Here is a 21,221-nt window from a genome sequence, read left to right on the forward strand (position 1 = left end):
GCAACGTATAGATGATGTATTATAGAACTGTATACTTGAGACCTACATAATTTTATTACCAATGTCACCTCAATAAATTTAATAAAATTTAAAAAAAAGATAGTACCTCTGTCTCTCAGTTTCTAGGAGGGTAGGACCTTAATGTTTATTAGCACTGTTGAGCAAACACAGACGGCCTAATCTCATTGATTGACTTCCCCCTGAAAGTTCTCCGGTACTTTTCCTAGCTCATTCCTATCCTTAAAAACATTCACTATTTGTTTCAGTAGATTTGAATTCAATCTCTCTCCTCTCTTGCAATAATCTGGAATAAAATCTTCAATGTCTGTTTTACTCCATCCATTCAATTTTTCTTCGAGAACAATTAATATGCCATGAAAGAAGATAAAATTTATCATAAAAGTACTTAACTATATTTTTTAAAGAAAGGAACAAATGGGAGAAAATGAATAAGAACAATAAAATACATAAATACAAATAACAAAGAGATAGAATTAATCCTACCCTTGTCAATATTCACATTAAATACAGTATTTAAAACAGAAAAATTAAAAGGCAGAGATAGTTTGCATTAAACAAAAGACCAGTTTTATGCTGCGTAAAAGAAACACACACTAAGTATAAAGACATTTATCCATTCAAATTAAAAGTATTGAAAAAGATTATACCATGGAAGCAAATTATCAGAGATAAAGAAGCTCCTTTCCTAGTGACAAAGGAATAGGAAATAAGGAATAGGTGATAGGAAATAAGAATCCGAAATATTTATGCACCTAGTAATGAAGCTTCAAAGGTATGAATAAAACTTTGATAAAACTGTAAATAGAATCGATAAATCCATGATTATAGAAACAAATATCAATACTTCTCTCTCAACTGATAGAACAAAAAAAGGCTAAAAATCACAAAATATGTACAAGGAATGAATACTATCATCCTCCAACATGACTTACTGAACATTTATAGTACACTTCACCAATGACAACAGAAAATACATTATTTTCAAGTGCGCATGAAACATCTACAAAGATAAATTTAAAAGATCAATCATACAAAGCATGTCTTCTGAAAAATTAATAATCGATAGTGGAAAGATGTCTAAAAAACTTCTCTACTTATTTGGAAAATATGTAACACATTTTTAAATATTCCATGAGCCAAAGTAGAAATAAAAAAGGAAAGAAAAAAGTATTTTAACATGAATGAAAATGAAAACACAACATATAAAAATATAGACTAGAGCTATACTCGAGGTTAAAATTTATACAACAAATTGCCTACAATAGAAAATAAAACCAGGTCTAAGACCAATGACCTCAGTTTCTAACTTAATTAACTAGGGGGAAAAAAACAGCAAACAGAAAAAAAAAAAAAAAGACAATTATAGAGTGATATGACTCATGGAAAAGTATATTGGCCCCAAAGCTCTACAGAACACTCCTTGTAATTTTAGCAAGTAGAAAAAAAAAATCTGTAAATGTTTAATCTGCAAATGATCTGTTGATACCACAACCTTGGAGATAAGAAACAACTTACTCCTATCATCTTAGTTTATTATTTGTTATACTTCAAACTTCAAATATTACTATTGTATTGCTTCCCTTTCCATAATTGACTTGCTATTCTAATTAGCAAAGATTTAGAAGCAATTCAATCAACTAGTTTTTCTTCTCTGATTAGTTACTGAATGCTATATCTATTTTAAGTACAATAATACGGATCACTCGATAACCTTAGTCATGCCAGAGCAGTCAAATTATTCTACTGAAATCCTATGAATATCTTGTATATAAGGATCTTTAACAGCACAACATAAAATGAGATATCATTTTCAGATTTTTAAAACTTGAATCAAGAAAAATAAATAAATAACAACAGCAACAATAATACTGCATTAAAGTCCTTAAAAATGCCCCAAAGTCTCCTTCAATAAATGTTAAAATGTTTTATTTTATCCCTTATTTTCTTCTTATTAAGGTTTAATCATTGAGTATTAGTATTGAGATAAATTTAAAATGAGTTCTTATTATATTTTATTGTTTTCTGCTTTTTCTAATTAGTGATATTGCATGAATGTTGTTTTCTATTATGTTTTATTACTATGTTTTAGATTAAGTAATGATTTGGGAAAATGACATTACTACTATGGGGAAATATTTTCTACTTTCTAATATCTATTTTATTAAAGAATTTTTGAGAAAGAAAAACAATTTAAAGTTTGTGAATATGTAATATGTAGCAGACACTGACCAAAAAAAAATAAAAAAGAATTTTTCAGGTAGCATTTTCTACATGAGCTACTATTTCCTGTGTTGAGTAGCTGAGTAGTTAGCACTGTCAGGTGAACTCCATTACTCCAATCTACATAACTCTATTTGGGGGGGAAAATTATTAAAGAAAAATAGTTTGAGATTATTAAAACATTCAGGAAAGAATAAGAGTTACACTAGATACTTAATGTAACCATAAATATGTAACATAATGAAACATCTTAGTTTCACACATGAAAACTCTGTAGCATGATTACATTAGTCCCTAACCTTTTTTCTCCTCATTAGGAGCTAGAAAAAACTCTTACAATGTATGGCTAAGTCTCTGCCTTAGACTGATTTGTATTCCTCTTTATTATGATTTTGCTGACATTTTCTTGTGTCCTCACACTTCCCGCTGAATTTCCTTCCCTGTAAATGATTTTTGAGTGTGATTAGTAAAGTCACCTGGTTACATACCTTAGCTTAATCAAATGACCAGCTGTGTGATCTTAAGGACAATGTTTAATCTTTCTTGGCTTTAGTGTGTATCTCTTTGATTTCTACAGTAAATAAGAGAAGGATTGACTCACTCTCTACTTTTCCTTGCTAATTATAAATTCTTTTGGCCAAACCTCTAGGATTTATCTACTTATTTTCATAATAGTTTCTGAAAGATATTAGCTGCTTGTTTTATGGGTTGTGTGCTGTCCCAAATGTCTCCTTAGCACTACAGCTCTATGCATCTACATTTTTAAAGCTGTTTGTTCTTCTCAAAACACTTGTAGATATTAAAGGAATGTATCATATTGCTTCATAGGGAAATAAATAGTCTGTAATAAGATATTATACTTAAAAATTCCCTCTTTTAGAAACAGTAATACACTGGGAATAAATACATTGGCTACAGTGTAGTTAGAAACTACTTGTTTTTATCAGTATCACAGAGTAGATGATAGATAGATAGATAGATAGATAGATAGATAGATAGATGATAGATAGATGGATAGATAGATAGATATAGACAGATAGGTAAATAGATAGATAGATGGATGATAGACCATAGTTCTTTAAGCAGTAATATCATTTCTACATTGTTTTTAAATGTATTTGTTTGTTTCTTTGTATTTTTCTCCAGCTTTACTGAGGTACAATTAACATATTGTACATGAAAAAATTGTGTAGTCAAAGGGTGTAAACTTTCGGTTATAAAATGACTGAGTTCTGGGGATCTAATGTGCAGCATGGTGATTAGGATTAATTATATTGTATTATATATCTGCAATTTGTTAAGAGAATAGATCTTAACTGTCCTCATTACACATACACACATAAAGATAACAATCTGAGGAGAATGAATGTTAATTAACTTAATTGTATTATTCATTTTGCAATATGTACTTATATTAAATCCTTACGTCGTGGACTTTAAAAAGCCTTGTCGTACATATTGTAAGCGGTATTATATGTTTCAATGGACTTTTACATGTTTCGAAATAACATCTTGATACGAACAAAGCAAATATGGCAGTCAAGTTAGTCCTGAGTCAACCAATACAGAAATAGAAACAAAGCATTCAAATACTTGACTACTAAGCACAAATACTTCTTTTTTTAAGTTATCAGACACAAAGACTCAATGTCAAATGAAAATCTGAAAATCATGGTCTATATATTTTTCCCCAGAATGGATAAAATAGATGGCAAAAAGTGGGAAATGAGACAAAAACAAGTAGATGGTAAATCATGAGGTTGCACAGCTACCAGATTTTACTATATCAAATTCTGCCCTTCTCTACCATTGTGGAACTATGTGGAAGTTGAGTTGACATTGCTAATTACAACCTAGTAATCAAAACTCATCAACCAGTATGGGGAGTGGCTCGCTCTACCTAGAAACTCACTGGCCTCGCTGAATCAGTTCTATACCATGTAGACAACCTCTAGCACATGTGTAATTACTATCCACCTCCAAATATATATATTTATATATTTATATTTATATGTATGTGTGTATGTGTATATATATGTATATATGTGTATGTATATCTATAAGTACATGTGTGTGTGTGTGTGTGTGTGTGAGAGAGAGAGATTTGAATACTTTAAGGAATAAGTTTAGCATGAGGGGAAAATCTTTATCTTACCAAGGAGGGATTCAGAAAACTCAGTCAGAAATATCCCAACTGAGCCATCAGAAAAGTATAACACCTTGGCTCATCACACACCCAAGGCCCTTCACAGACCATCCCTATTACTTTCCAAGTGTCATTAGGTAGCATTCGTTCTGACCACACTTCAATATGTGAGGTTCTGAAAAAAGGTCTTGTTCTTTAACTTCTCCATAATTTTCAACACTGTTTATGCAAAACCTCTCTTGGGGTGTTGTTTTCTCTTAGCATTTAATAATTAGCTTTTTCCTTATCTCTGTTCACACTGTAGTTTGACTTCACTTATAGCACTCATCTAAATACTGTAGTTATATTTTTATGTCTATATCTCCTCCACTAGCCTGTGTGCTTGGCTCCAGAATAATTAAACGTTGCAAATACTCCTGTATTTAAAACCATACCATGCAGGGAAAATTCAGGATACCATGGGTAATAACATCTGTTCAACAGAATCTCCTAAGACATTTTTTTTCTATACAGTCAGGACTCCATATCTTTGTACTTCTCTCTGGTATTTTTAATTTTTCTTTTCTAATTTACAGTAACTGATAAATTTTGATATCCTATTTGCCATTTTTTTCTTACCAGATTAAGTTCTCAGTGAACATTCATTTCCTTATACCTCCTTTATTTCAATATTTTCAGTTCTAATCTGAAAACTTTGTCATTATCTTCTATTACATGATGCCCTGTTTTACTGGTAAGCATTTGCTATATTAACTATAAGACAAGATTAAAATGTGAAATTAATCAGCAAGAATAGCTAGCATATTGTAACTAGGTCAGTAAATATTGAATATAAAAATTGGTGAAAAATATGTTTAAGACAATGGTTAATCTGTGGTAAACTAAAATTACAAGCATATTTCTAGACTCGACAGCTTTCTACTAGATAATAAAGTGATATTAAACAAACAAAAAACAAATAAATAAATAAATCTAATCCCTCTCTAAAAATTCTAGAAAATGCATTCCAAACATCAGCTGCCTCTCTCTCTAGGTCATCTAGGTCTAATCAAACCCTCATGGAACGCAGAGACATGGAAAAACTTTTGTGTGTGTGCTTTCTTCTTCTTTTTTTTTGCATCAAATTTATTCCAATATAAAATAAAACAGTTAGGAAAAAAATTCATTTGCCAAATTATTTTATCTATTTATTTATTTGTTCGTTTGTTTATATTTATTTATTTATTTGCATAGAATGGTCAATTGGACTTCTAAATTGCATTAAAGTTCCCAAAAGCATTAAAGCAGTTCAGATGTGCTACGTTATGATTGGTTTGAGTCAGACTATCCTATGTCATCGTATGTCAAATATCGACTTGATTTATAACTACAAAATCTTATAGCATTTTTTTTTTTTTTTTACTGAAATGGGAAATCTACTTATTATGACTAAGTTCTACAGAGATGGTAAAATACAAATCTAAGAGATTTCAGAATTGGCAGGTTTGGATTGATTTTTTGTTGTGGTTCAATTATCCCTTAAGTGACGCTTCCCTGCCAAAACTTGTCTTTAGTTTTTCTCTTTTGTCCTGGTTTGTTCTTAATGCTTTGGGATTGATTTATGAAACATTTTGTATTCTTGAAATAGATTTCTTCCTATTATGTATTGTGTACTAGAAAATTTAAACAGACACTTTCTATTTTCAACAGCCAAGTTAACTACATGAAACACTTTAAAGAAGTAGGTCTGAATCTCCTCACCTTTATTCTCCTATTCCCTAAACTACCCACTGTCCCTTACCTATCTTTGGCAATACTTAACTATATAGCCAGGTAAGGCTTTCGCATAGTGTCTTAAGACAGATATATTTCCTTATATCCAGTTTTTACTCTTCTTCTTGCCTATAATATTTACCTGTATAATTTGCCATCCCAAAACAATAAATCTTATATACATACATACATACAAAACTAACAACTCAGCAACAATTTTCCTCTCAGCTAATCTAGTTTATTTAGGCTGAGAATAGTTAGAATACTTATTGTGTTAACCCATCCAGAAATTTTATCAATTACAATCTCAATCAAGGAACTGAAGTCTGCATAAATATTACTATATTATTTAACTTGAATAAATTACAATTGGCACAAGATCCCATTCTACCAAATCAGCAGAAATTTAACCTCAGTCATCACCTGGGGTTTCCTACCTGTACTCTTCTGGAATCACACACGAATGAAGTAGGCTTTCCAGAGGGCCTGCGGTGGTATGTGTATGGGGTGTGCGTGTCCCTTAATCTCTACTCTATTGCGCCATCTCCACTAGGAAGCAATTCCTCTCCGAAGCTTTATTATTTTCTCGAGCATTTTAAGAGTGCTCTGCAGAGTTCACAGTGTTAGTATGTTGAGATCCACGAACTTGTGTGTCTTCTCTGGTGCAGAATAACTAAGACTATTACTTTTACTATTACCATTACTGTTATCGCCTATCAATATTAAAAAAAAAAAATCAGTTTTCAGGAACAACTAGGTCATACATATGTTTTTCAGAAATCATGTAAATTTTTTTTTTTCCATTATAAACTTCAAATTTTCCTGAGGTAGAGTATGCTTGAGTGTTTAAAGTGTTGTGTGCTAAAAAATGAATAGTGGTATAGTGAATAAAAATAGTTTGGGTACCAGTTGATATTTATGGTGGAACAAGTGTTATCAGAGTAATTCATCTCTCTACTGATAAAAATTATAAACTCAGAAACGAGCAAACAAACAAAACACAAACAGAAAAACAAATGTTTGAAGCCGCCAGAGAAGGACAAAAAGAAGTAGAGCCTGAAGAAACTAGAAATTTTGAGGGAAGGTAAACATGGTGTGTGAAATCCACTTGCATCTAGCTTCTGAAGTCACTTTTCTATTTTCAGGGTGTTTGAGAGATGAGGCTCAAGCAGAATGCTGTAGTCACTTAGGGCTGAGGAGTCAGAGATTACAGTTTAAGCCTGAAAGAGCAACTGAAAGTATGAAGCTAAAAAACTGAGTCCCACAATCTGAATAGAAACATACTGCACATCCTTGGTGGACACTTGACCTATAGTTTTCTAGGGAAAACTCCAAAAGGCCCAGGGAAATATCATAAATAGAAGACTAAAAATTCTTGGCAGAGATTTTATAAGCAGCCTGCAACTGGGGATGCTACCATTTAAGGCTATAGTCCTGACAAGTTAGAGGGAGTTGGTAAGCCCCTCAGACTCGTGTTTAAAACTTAAGACTATATGTTAGAAATTAGAATTGCACCCCATAACTAAGGACAATGTTCACATTAAATTCTAAAAACAATCATCCGTAACATCAAGTTTATCTGCTTAGTAGAACAAAATTCAACACTTCTAGGAACATTAAAGATTTCAGATTTTCCCTACAGTGTATGATAGAAAATTTGTAGTATGTAATAAAAATTAGTACACATAAGAAATTACAATAAAAAGTGTTCCACATATCAAAGGGTATATAGTCAATATAAAGAGATCCAAAATGACCTAGGTGCTATTCTTAGCATAAAATATTTTAAAATTACTATGATAAATATGGTATAGAATCTCTAAAAAAAGATAAAAATGAGTCAGTAGAAAAGATATTTCAGGAGATGTATGGTTATTTTTATGGAAGCATGTAACAGAAATCTTAGAAGTGAAAAACAATAGCAAACAGACACACTTGTGTGCACGTACACACACACACATACACACATACACACACATGCACATGCACACATTCATACCACACCTCAGTGAAACAGATAACAGAAGAGTGGACACAATATAAAAAACAAAGAGAATAAAGACTAATCAGTAGAAATTGTCAATCTGAAGCAAAGACAGAAAAAAAAAAGTTTGAAAAGATGCAAAGACTTTTTTACACAGTATCAAATATCTGATATATAAATATATAAACATATAAATATACACATATATTTAGATATACAATATCTAAATATTCATTACCTTTATTGTGGAGATAATTTCATGAATGTGTGTGTTTCTGTGTGTATGTGTGTGTGCAAAACTTAATTCGTGATAGTCTATAAATAAATATAATTTACTATGTGTCCCATCATTCCTTTATTTTTATAAAAAGCTTATAAAATTACATAAAGTGCAAATTTTAAAGTACAAAACATTGTTGAGATTGTTGCAGGAAGTGACACTTGAGGAAGGAATTTGGACGCTCAGACAACTTTGTTAGAGGAAGAAGAATTTATTGCCAGTGGAGCATGTGGGGCTTAACAGCACCAAAGCAGGAGCTCTTCTTGGTTAGACTTCTTACAGTTTATATGCCCTTGCAGTGTCCATGCAAGGGGCACATGATTCCTTTGTCTGAAGTTCTACATGCACCTTGTGACTCAGGATGGAGAGAACGAGTTTAGGGTGGGGGCTGCACGGGGAAAGGAATTCCCAGACCACTGCTCCTATCTATGTGTCTTGTAGATTTGACAAGATTTTCCAGAAGGCCATTCAGAGATCTATAGGTTGTGGTTACTCTATAACTGGCTCAGTCGGTCATTTCTTTAAGCCCTTTCCTTTGCATTTCTCAGATCCCTCTTCTCTTAATATAAATCAAAAGACCCAATTAAATGAACAGATATGCAAAGGGAGGAAGATGGTGGACTAGGTAAAAGCAGGATTCACCTCCTCCCAGGTACACATTAAAATTACAATCAAATTATAAAATAATCAACATGGAGAATCACCTGAAGTCCAGCTGATCATAACATAGATGTCTGATAATATAAAGAAGAAGTCACACTGAAGCCAGTAGGAGGGTCGAAGTCACGAATCAGGCAGACCCACTCCCACAGGTGGTGGAGGATCACTGGAAAGGAGAGTGAGGCTGCAGAGGCTCCCCTGTGGAAGAGGGGTTCCTGGCCTATTTGGGGACTCCTCAGCCCAAGGTCCCAGCCCAGGGAAAAGCTGATTCCAATAATTCTGACTGTAAAGACCAGAGAGGATTCCAGCCATCTGGGTGAGATGGAAGGAGACTGAAACCCTTAGACACTCCTTTGAAGAACCTGCGCACAGGCTTTCTGACCTGTGAACACTCACCCAGGACACTGGCAGTGGGTCAGAGGCTCATGCAGGATCCATACCATGAAAGTCTGCATTATCTGAAGCCATAACGAGGGCAGGAAGGGCAGCCACCATTGTGCCTTAGTCTGGCACCCACACCAGGCAATCTATAGACCTTGCCAGCTTGACTGAGCAGATCCCTCCCATGGGGCCATTAAGAACTGCTGGCCTAAGGAGATCGGCCTGCCTCACGCAACGTGCAGATTGCTTGAGGCTTTTGTTGCTGGATGGCTACCATGCCCTGTATGGATACAGGGCCAAGCATTCTCAGCCAGGGATATGAGAACTCATTTCCGAAACAGTTTCAGGCAGATCATTGCTGCCAACAGGAACTTTGGCAGTTTTCAGAGATCTGTAGGCCAGTTCCAGGCAGCAGCTGGTCTTGCTGTGATCTGGGACTTCTGCGGAACGTGCAGTTACTTAAGTCGCAGCAAGACTGAGGCTGTATTGATCTTACTGCCCTTGTCTCCCTGAGACCCTGCCCCACACAACCCACAAATTGCCCCAGACAGCCCATTGACAATGAACTGCCACAGCCCTGCCCCTCCCCCCAAGTCTCCCATTCCACACAGGCAACAAAATTTGGTGAGCACAGAATGGGCACTACACAGAAATCAGTTTGCAGCTAGACGCTGCTGCCTGAAAGAGTTGTGATATTGTGTCTGGGGAGCACAAAGATCTGTGAGACTTCCCCAGATGGCAGCTGGTCTCACTGTGATCTGTGACTACAGTGGGAACTCCTAGGCACAGAAGTTGCAGCAAAACTGAGGCTGTATTGGCCTAACGGCCCTTGTCTCCCTGAGATCCATCTTCACCCAAGCCGCAGAGTTCCTGTAGCTCGTTGACAGGCAGTCTCCCCTGCCCTGTTTGGCTCCGAGGTTGCGCAGTCTGGACAGGCAACAGTCCTTGTGAGCACATTTTGAGGAAAACAGTTGTGGGCAGACCACTGTGTTGTAGCCGCCAGCCCTCAATAGGCACATGGACCACCAGAAATCAGTGAGTTATAGGAAACACACTCTTTATTCAGCCAGCTGGGTCTGCCAGCAATTACACTTCTGGGTATTTATTCAAAGAAAACCAAAACAATAATTTGTAAAGATCTAAGCATCCCAATATTCATAGTAACACAATTCACAATAGCCAAGATATGGAAGTAACCTAAATGCCCATCAACAGATGATTGGATAAAAAAAGTTATGATTTATATGGACAGTAGAATATTACTCAGCCATTAAAAAATATAATCCTACCAATTGTAATGACATGGATGGACCTAGAGGTTATTATGCGGAGTGAAATAAGAGAAAGATAAATACCATACAATCTCACTTATATACAAATCTAAAGAACAAAAAGAACAAACTAATCAAAAACAGAGTCACAAATATAGAGGGAATTTTGGTGATGAACAGAGAGGATGGGGTGTTAGGGGACTAGGAGAATAGAATGAAGGGTTAAAGAAGCACAAATTAGTAGTTGATAGATGTTCTCAGAGATGGGGAGAATGGCATAGGGAATGCAGTTAGCATTAATGTGTTGACTTGGTGGAAAACCAGAAAAAGAAGGAGCAATTAGGGGGATCGTTTTACAAACTATATAAATGTCTAACCAATGTAGTGTATACTTGAAACTAGTAATAAAAAAGGAACCAAAAAAAACCCCAAAAATATGGGGAGATATATGTGACAATGGAATGAAAAAAAATTTTTATGATATGAATTATTTCCAATTAATATAGATTTGTGAAAATGCAATAAAATAAAATTCTTAAAATAGTATCCTTTTTAAAATAATTTACAAAGAAATGCAAAGACTGAAATATCAAAAGAGATCTTTTAAAAAGTGAAAACTGAAGTAATTATACTACCTGATTTCGAACTACTATGAAACTATTATTATCAATAAATGTGATGCCATGAGATAGATGTATATGTCAATAGAACATATCAGAGTTCACAAGTAGGTCATTATATATACAAAGGTAATACATTGGAGACAGAAAAAGGTTTTCAAGCAAAGATGCTGAAAAATTAAGTGGAAAATATGAACCATGACCCCTATTTCACACCACAAACAAAAATTAGTTTGAAATTTATCATATATCTAGATATAAAATCTAAACTTCTAAAGCTCCTAGAAGAAAAATAGAAAAAAAAATCTCAAATTTTTGATAAGAAAATATTTCTTTGCAGAGACATAAAATACACTGAATGCATTCATACATTGTTGGTGGGAATGAGAAATGATACAACTCTGGAGAATGATTTAGCAATTTCTCATAAAACTAAAAATAGTAATCCCCAGACTGTCCAGTAATTTTATTCTTCGGCATTTCTCCAAGAGAAATGAAAGCACATTCATATAAAAATTTGTAGACAAATGTTCACAAAAAACTAGAAACATGCCAAGTGTCCTTAAGTGGGAGAATGGTTTAACAAATTGTGATACATCCATACTATGGAATGCTATTCATCAAAGGAACAAGCTATTGATACATATAACAATTTAGATGGATCTCGGGAAGTTATATTTAAAAATTCAATCATGTACAGTCATTCACTATATAATTTAATTTGTAAATGTTCTTGAAATAACAAAATTATAGAATGGGTGAACATGAGTGTCTAGGGCATAGAGATGGTGGTGGTAAGTGGTGGCTACTAAGTAAAAACGTAAAGAAACCTCTGTGCTTGATAGTTGTGATTACATGAACCTATACAAGTGATAAAGTTGCACTGACCAAAATACACAGACACCTCCCAATCCCACTCATGAAAAACCAGTAAAGAGTGCATGAAAAACCAGTAAAGTCTGAATACGCATTGTGGATTGTACCAATATCAAATTCCTGGTGTTGACATTGTACTATAATTACACAGGACATTTTCATTAGAGAAAGCCAAGTGAAGGGTACATGAGACCTCTCTACAAATTTTCCAACTTTCTGTGATCCATAATTATTTCAAAATTAAAAAAAAAACTTTGAAAAGCACAAGCTATAAATAAAGCAAGTTAAACTTATTAAAATTAAATCATATGTTCATCAAATTACAGCATTATTGTACGATCATTAAAAGATGTTCAACATTGTTACTCTTTAGGAAATTACAAAAATTATGCTCTCAATGTAGTAAAACCACATTCTTCAGAATGGTTGAAATAAAAACCAGACAATATCATACGTTAACAAAGATGTAGAACAACCAAAATTTGCATATGTTGCCATTAATTTGTAAAATGATGCAACTACTTTCCAAAAATGTTTGGTAGTTTCATATAAGAATAAACATTCATTTAACTTCATACATTTAGCGTGTAACAGCCTCAGTTATCCCACCCTAAAGAAAGAAAACTGCATGTATACAAAAAGACATTTATTGAAAAATGCCATATGATTTCGTTTACATGTGGAATGTAAAGAACAAAAGAAACAGAGAAAACAGAAACAAACTCATAGGTACATAGAACATTTTGATGGTTGCCAGATGGAAAGAGAGTTGCAGAGTGGGTGGAAAGGGAAAGAAATTAAGAAATACAAATTGGTAGTTACAAAATACTTATGGGGATGTAAGGTATAGTATAAAGAATATAATCAATAATATTGTTATAGCTATGTATGGTGTCAGGTACCAGGTTTACTGGTGTAATGATTTTGTAACTTAAATAAATGTCTAATCACTGTATTATATACTCAACACTAATATGACATTATACGCCAACTGTAATTGAAAAAACATATATATATATATATATATATAGTTCTTAAAAGATGTAAGGTCAAAAAAAAGAAAAAATCACTCAGATACATTATTACCCATTGTTAAACACAACTATTACTAGCATTTAGTTATATTCTTTGTCTTTTTTTCTGCTAGTGTGTCTGTTTTTATGTGTATACTAATTTTTACATAATTTCGATGTTATATTTGTACATTTTATATGCTATATTTTTACTTAATATTTTATCTGTCATAAGTATTTTCCATGTTAGCTTTCATCACCATCATTTTCACTTCCAGCATAATATTCCATTGAATGGTATACCAATGTTTATTAACTCAGTTAATGTAGTTTTATATATTAGGCATTCAAGTTGTTTCAAATGTTTACAATTATAATTGTGCTAAAAATGTAATTTAGCAAGTTTCTATGTGCATATGACATTTAGATTACCTAATGAGCTTGAATCCATAACAGATGTATTGAACCAGATATTTTTAAAGAGGTACATAATAAGTGAAACGATTACAGCTATGAGTGAGTGACTTCTCTCCCTGGATCTCAGCCTCCTCACCTACACTTGGATAATACCTACCTGAAAGGATCGTGGTGAGGGCGAGTAAAATCCATGAATGCTCTCAGTAGGCACCTGCCAGCCTGAGTACTCTGTAAAATTAGGAAACATCGCAGTATCAACAAGCAGAGAGGTCACTGGGGCTTGGGTGCCATATGTCCAGTCATTTATCCAACTATTTCGATATATCTTTACAACATAAAATACAAAAATATTTGTACAGCTATAGTTTTTTCTAAGACTAAAAGCAAAATATCAAATTGGGAGGAATCTGATCATTTGTAAGCCTGTTTGGGATGTTATTTGGCTATCAATGTTTGAATGAATAATAAGAATAAACACACGAATTCACAAGTTATTATATATTTATTTAATAAAATTCATTTATTGCCTTTGTTTCAGAAAAAAAAAGACCTATATGAGATTACTGATAGTGACTTTACTCATCATAAATGTCAGAAATAAGTATAGTTAGTGGATAGAGGTAAAGAAATTGACTGAAAATTGAATTTCTGGTTTGATGGAAATAGTCTATATTTTGATTGGAGTCATGGCTACATGGATATATAAATTTTTCAAAACTCACCAACTCTACATTTATAAATATGTATTTTATTAGATGTACATGACATCTCAATTTAAGAAATTGACTTTAAACAAGCTAATTTAGTTGTAAAATGTGGGCATTTGATCAATGGTTTTCAACGCTCCCTGTACATTATAACCACCTGGTTATTTTTTTTAAAGACTATAGATGCACACCATGATCCCACCCCGAAAAATATCTTTTGAACATTTTCTGTGGCAGGTCTCTGATACCAGTATTTCTTAAAATTTTCGTGGTAACTCTTATGGGTAAACAGAATTGAGAATCCTGAATGACATTTTCTTTAACACATCTACCAGCAATAAATTTCAAGAACTCTTACAATAAATGGTCTGAAAATAAATTCCATAATTATGATAAAATATTACTTTTCAATAGCTTGAATATTATCATTTTTCCAATAATATATAGAAAATGTTTTTCATATTTTGTCTGTACATGGCTTTATCCTTTACTATATTCTAAATTTTGCAAATAGTCCTTAAATATGAAAACGTGCTTATCCTTCTTTACTAGTTGTAAAAAGCAAACCGAATGAAATATTTGTTATCAAATACTAGATTTGGAAAAGATCTAAAAGTCTAAATACATAAACTACTGGCAAGGCAATATGAAAAACAGACATATGTTGCTGGCTAATGTGCAAAATGGTATAATGTTAATTTATAAGAGTGTTATGAAGTTACATAAACATTTTTCTATTTTGAAATCTAAACAAGTAAGAGTATAAAACAATAAATGCCAATGATTATTCACATCTGTCAATAAGGGATGATTAAATGCATTATGACATGTCCAAACAATAAAATTGTATGTATATATACCTAAGTTAATGAGTAAAATCACTATGTGTTATTATGGAATGATCTCTAGGATATATTGTTTCAGGAAAATAATCTAGGAGCTGAATATTATATATAGTATAACATCTTTCTTATCTGTGTGTGCATATACAACCATATATGACATTTCAGTGAATGGATATAAGACAAAAAAATATAATTTATATTAGATGTTTATACATATATTATTAAATATTTATATTTTGATATTAAATATTCTTATTTAATATTAAATATTTATCAATTTTTTATATAAACTTAAATACACATTTTTGTTTATTATAGTTTTACATTATAAATAGAAATGATTTGTATATTTAAATATAAATTTATATCCATATCCAAGTTCATAACAGCAGCCACATTTATATCTATATCTATGTATATCTATACCGAAGTTGACAAGAAATAACATTTCAGTGGTAATAGTTACACCTTACATAAAGATCTTGGTTTCAGTAAAGGAAACTAGTGTTCTTTGGAGAAATGAATTGTTCTGTCACTAGCAGGTATATTTTGTTAGAACCAAAAGAAGAGAACACCAATACCAAGAAAATCTGGGTAAATATCCATAAACTAGCTTGAAGGGATTTCTATTAGCTCAATTTGAGATCATTTGAATAAAAATAAAAAGGATTGCAACTAATTGTATTATTTTCAATAAGTAACAAAGTCTTCAATCCATTGTTATACCTTGCAAAGAGAGAGGGAAAAAAAATCACTTAAATGCTATCATTAGAGAGGCAACTATTAAAATAATCTGCTGTGCTGAAAATTTGTAAAACCAGAGGGTAAAATATGCATTCATTCTGTTTTCCAGGAGGAACCATAGCATCCTGTAGTTGATGAAAAAAAATTGTGTGTGTGTGTGTGTGTATGTATGTGTATGTGTGCATCTGATGTTTTTAGCAAGAGTGAATAGAATTTTTTACAGAAATATTTTGGAATAATTGTCATGCCATGCTTGATTTTTAATAATGATTTTGTTCAACTCATTGTTGGAACATAGAATGAGAATTTCTTTTGACATCTCATCATTGATGACTTTAAAACAATGGGAAATAAATTGCCCCATTAAAAAGTATTGCAAACTAACTTCTGGAAAGCTTTTTTTGTTACCAGAGCCATTTTCCCAGAAATGATAATATGATATTGATCTTCATTGTATTATAATGCTTAACTTTATCATCTGCATTCATGAGTATTACTTTACTGATGCGACATTTAAAAATATACTATGTACTAAGTGCTAAGATGGTAGTAAAGCTCCAGGGTAATATATTATTGAGTATTTCGAATTTAACATGAATACGGATGGTGTTATTCCCGATCATTTTTATAGTTTTTATTTGATAAAACTTTTATTTTGTATAAAAAAATATTTAACATTTGACCATAAGACCACTGCCTTTTGAATAAGTTTGGATTTTAACCTCCCACATTCAACATGAATATCATTATTTAGAATGTATATATAGAAATATTTCAAAAAATTAAAATCAAACATTCCTGAAAATACACAACACCTCAAGGCCAGGCAAAGCACCATTAATGAAAGAACCTCCTGGAACTCCCAAAGGTCATAGTTAGTTTCTATTACCATCATGAAAATGGAGTACTTCATAATTAAAGAACTTCAGGTAGGTTACTCAAAAAGGAGTTGCATTATTCATGGGGGATATTAAATTAAACTGACACCTTTGCTTGTTTTACCTAACAAACTTAAAATCAAGGCTTAATTACTATTTCCACATAGCTTAATTGCATCTCAGAGAAAGTCCAAGAGTATTTATAGGAGTATGAAAATATTCAGGATTCGACAAAACAAAATTGACATAGCTTTGCCTCCAATAAAAAATTACTGGTCATGAAAAGAAACTGGAAATGACTCATAATTAGAAAAACAAATCTATCAAAAATACCTACCAATGACAAAGATGATAGAATTAATAGAAAAGGAAATAAAATGGTTATTATGAGTATGTCATAGGTTTAAGGAAGGAATGATTAAACACGTTAGGTAGAGACATATAGGATATTAAAACATTCCAGTTGTATTTTTTTAAATCAATAATTAGAGAAATACATCAATTAATGAAAATAATATTAACTAATTATATTGTTGAGAAACATATATCCTCCAAATATTTCATGAGTTTAATTTGATCCCCTGAAAAGATGTTCAGATCCTAACCCCAAGTACCTGCTAATGTGACCTTATTTGAAAATACGGTCTTTGCAGATGATCTAGTTGATATGATGTAATTAGAGTGGGCCTAATCCAACATGACTGTATCCTTATAACATAGAGAAAGTTAGACACAGAGACAGATAGATACACAGTGAGAACATAACGTGAAGATAAAGGAAGAGATTCAGTTGATGCCATCTATAATCCAAAAAAGTGCAGAGATTGTCAGAAAACCACCAAATGCTAGAAGAGACTAGATTCTCCTTCACAGCCCTCAGAGGGAACCAAACCTGCTAAAACCTTGATCTCAAAATGCCAGTCTCTAAAACTGGAGGACAAAAAATTCCTATTCTTTTAAACCACCAATCTTGTAGTACTTTGTTTCAAAAGCCCTTGGAATCTTATATAGTCAGCAAGTGGCTAAAAAGCTAGATTTTTCAGCTCTATGGATATGGAATTAGAGCTATAATTGTTTCACATCATCCTACTTTTAGGAAACAGTCAGCAGATATTCACTTACATTAAGTTTATTTTGATATCCTATTTTTCATTATCCTGTTATCAGGTTTAGTCTTACCTCGTATTCTTCATAATTCTTTGTCAATATCTCCAGTGGTTGCCCCTGACAGTGTGTCTAGCTTATATGATTTACCACATAATTCATCATTCTTTATTAAAGTCAGATTAAGTTCATTTCCACACAATTATTCCCACTTTTGATGTTATTTTATAGTTTCAGATTTTCACGAATGTGCATTGCACTGCTGATTCTGCCTTCAACTGTTCTTAATATTCTATATACCCCACAATTCTAAAATGATATACATAATAAAGCAATGATTAGAAATATAATAATATAAAATAAGTACTTTAAAATAATATTAATTTTAAGTAAATAACTTTTGAAAATATCACCAATAATATACACTCAAAGCAGATTCTTGATTAGCTGTATGCAAAAATTCTTAATTATATCAGAACCTTACAAATAGTTGATTGGTTTTAGTAACTTATTTTTCTAAGTGCTTTACAATTTGAGAATTATTCTTTAGTTCTAATTTTAGATTTTCCCAATTAGATTTCCCAGTTTAGCTAATATATAATCAACATTCTAGTGAACATAGTCTAAAGCTTTGATTCAAAATTTTTCTTGCATAGCTCAATATATTTCTTTTAAATATTCATCAATTGTGTGAGTTTTTTTTTTTATTATTACAGATTAAATCAGGGCTAGCAGAAATAGTTTCATCTCTTCATATAATGTTTTCAAAAGAGGATAGACATGTTCCACCAAACCCATTATCTATTCCTGAACTTCATTTTGAGATATTCATTGGAAGGTATATTCAGAACTGTTAAACTGTTAGAAACAGAATTTAGTTTGTTCAAATATTACAACAAACCTATCCAACTGGTCATTTCTTCTCTGTCAGTGTCAATAGTAACATTTGAATTGCAGTCAATTAAATCTCTTTGAATGTCAAGCACTCATCTAACATATTTGTTCCATATCTTTATAGATAAAAGCATATATTCTTTAATGAAAGTATGTTGGTTTGACTTTTGAGACATTTCAGTTCTTTTGTCTATCATATGATTATCTTCAATCTCTCTCTCTATATCTCCATATATAGTACCATGCCAAATATCATGCATTTTGAATAAGTAAATATATCCTGTGGTTTTTGCAGATTTTTGTTCTATAATCATAGACGAAAGGGCTTGTGATAATTCTTAAGGTAAATTTTGTCAGAATAGAATTTCATTCCAAGCATTCCAATTCAAAATTCTTTCCTAATTTCCTTCTGATTGTGCTCCTACTGCTATAACTTGTATTATATTATGATTCCCTCCTGTTTGCATCCAAATTATGTATTTCCATAATTGCCCCAGTATATCATGTTTGTCAATATTTCTGTATTATTATAGTTTACAATTCTAGTCATGGTTTCTATCTTCCCTAGTATAATATTTAGTAAGTCCCTTTTAGTTTTATCATAGCTGCATTTTAATTCCTCTGTAAAAAAAATGATTCGTAATGGGAAAGCCTATTGTGTACAAGTAGAATTAAACCAAATCACATTAGTGTAGTAATATTAAGAGATAATGTCATTTAATTATTTTAGGGGCCTGAAGTATGCAGATGGAAATTGCCAGGTACTAAGCAGGATAGAGTCAATACAGAAAACTGTATCTCAGGCCTTAAAACAAACAAACAAACAAACAAACAAAAAAACCCATCATTTGGGCTAGGATAGTTTTCCACATTATATCCTTTTTCAGTTTTTTAATACCATTCCCAATGGCTAAAATATACAGAAAGCAGAGTTTTAAGGTAATGCTTAGACATTTAATTTCACTACAATTATTTTTAGCTCTACTGATTAATAATCCATTCATGTTACTGATATATTCAGTAACATGATGGGTGATGAATTTGAGTGTATTTATTAATATTTGGTTAATATTGATTTCCGACTGTGGAAAGATTTAAAGTTTTCTGTCTCCCCCCCCCCCCAAATTTAAACATGCAATTATGGGTTTTAAAAAAATAAGAAGTTTCTTGAGCCTTTACCTCATACTTAGGACAATTTGTAGTTGAAGTACTCATTTTTAAAAGAAGGAGGAATAATATCAAAAACTTAATATTAAGATAATAAGTATCAAAATTATTATGGTTAGGATATTTTTTTAAAACTAATGAAACTATTGATCACATCTGTAGTAAGTCCGTTACAGAATACGTTATATTGTAAGCTAATGCCTAAAGAGGACCTTAAGGTCCTCATAGGAAGTTGCAGCTCATTCAGTCAGAAGCACAGTTCTCAGTATGAAACATCTCCTGTTGGGTTACTTCTTTACTTTGACAGCAACAGGAGTTAGCACCAATATCTGGCAGGGCCTTTTCTACTAATGTAACAATGTGTTCTGTGGTTGTTACACTTTGTTATAGATTTAGTCTCCTGGTCAATATTGATGAAACATTTCCATGGCGAGATTTTTTCAGCTTCTGGCTACTCTATAATAAAATGAATGTAGGGAAATAAGAAAACCTTTTAATTATTATACCTATTACTATTTTAATAGTATCAGGTAAGGGGATAAGCTTCAATCCTAAATATGTAGATATTCCAAACATTGAAAGAAAGACATCCCATACTTAGTAGAGGAAGTTGCCCTTATTTGTAATAAAACCAATGGTAAAGCTACAGGCTACCATAAGCTAGACTCTTGACTTTGTTTAACAATATAATTCTTTAGAATCTAGTTCATTTATTCCACTTGTCCAGAAAACTGAGATGATAAAAATTATGGTAAATTATCAGGATTTATATAGTAATACAGAGCCCTTGATGACTATGGAAATAAAATGATTTCCTCTATTGGAACCTAAATGTTTAAGAATTTTAATGCTTGGGATGACTGACATAATTCAGTAAGCCCTTGATAATCATTTGAGGATCTGCTTTAACTAATGGAAACAATTCTAGCCATGTAGACATCATGCATACTCTTACGAAACAATAGTTTCTTACCTTTTGATGATGAAAGCTCTATAAAAGCCACCAAAGCTCAGATAATGTTGGCCTCAGCATGTTTCTCTGACTTATGTGTTACTGGTAAAGAATTTCTTTAACGAATAGCATACATTTGTATTGTTTCCAGAATCATTTGATCCTTATTATAACTGTGGTAAGATTCCAAGACTTTCACTTCAGTAAGTTCCTTTTTTTTTTTTTTTTTTTTTTTTGAGCGAGTTTTTAGTAGAATTAAAAAGCTATCCAGGAATGTGAGGGCGATCTG

The sequence above is a fragment of the Rousettus aegyptiacus genome, unplaced genomic scaffold (assembly GCF_014176215.1).
Source record: "Rousettus aegyptiacus isolate mRouAeg1 unplaced genomic scaffold, mRouAeg1.p scaffold_m13_p_12, whole genome shotgun sequence".
In the NCBI taxonomy this organism is placed as follows: domain Eukaryota; kingdom Metazoa; phylum Chordata; class Mammalia; order Chiroptera; family Pteropodidae; genus Rousettus; species Rousettus aegyptiacus.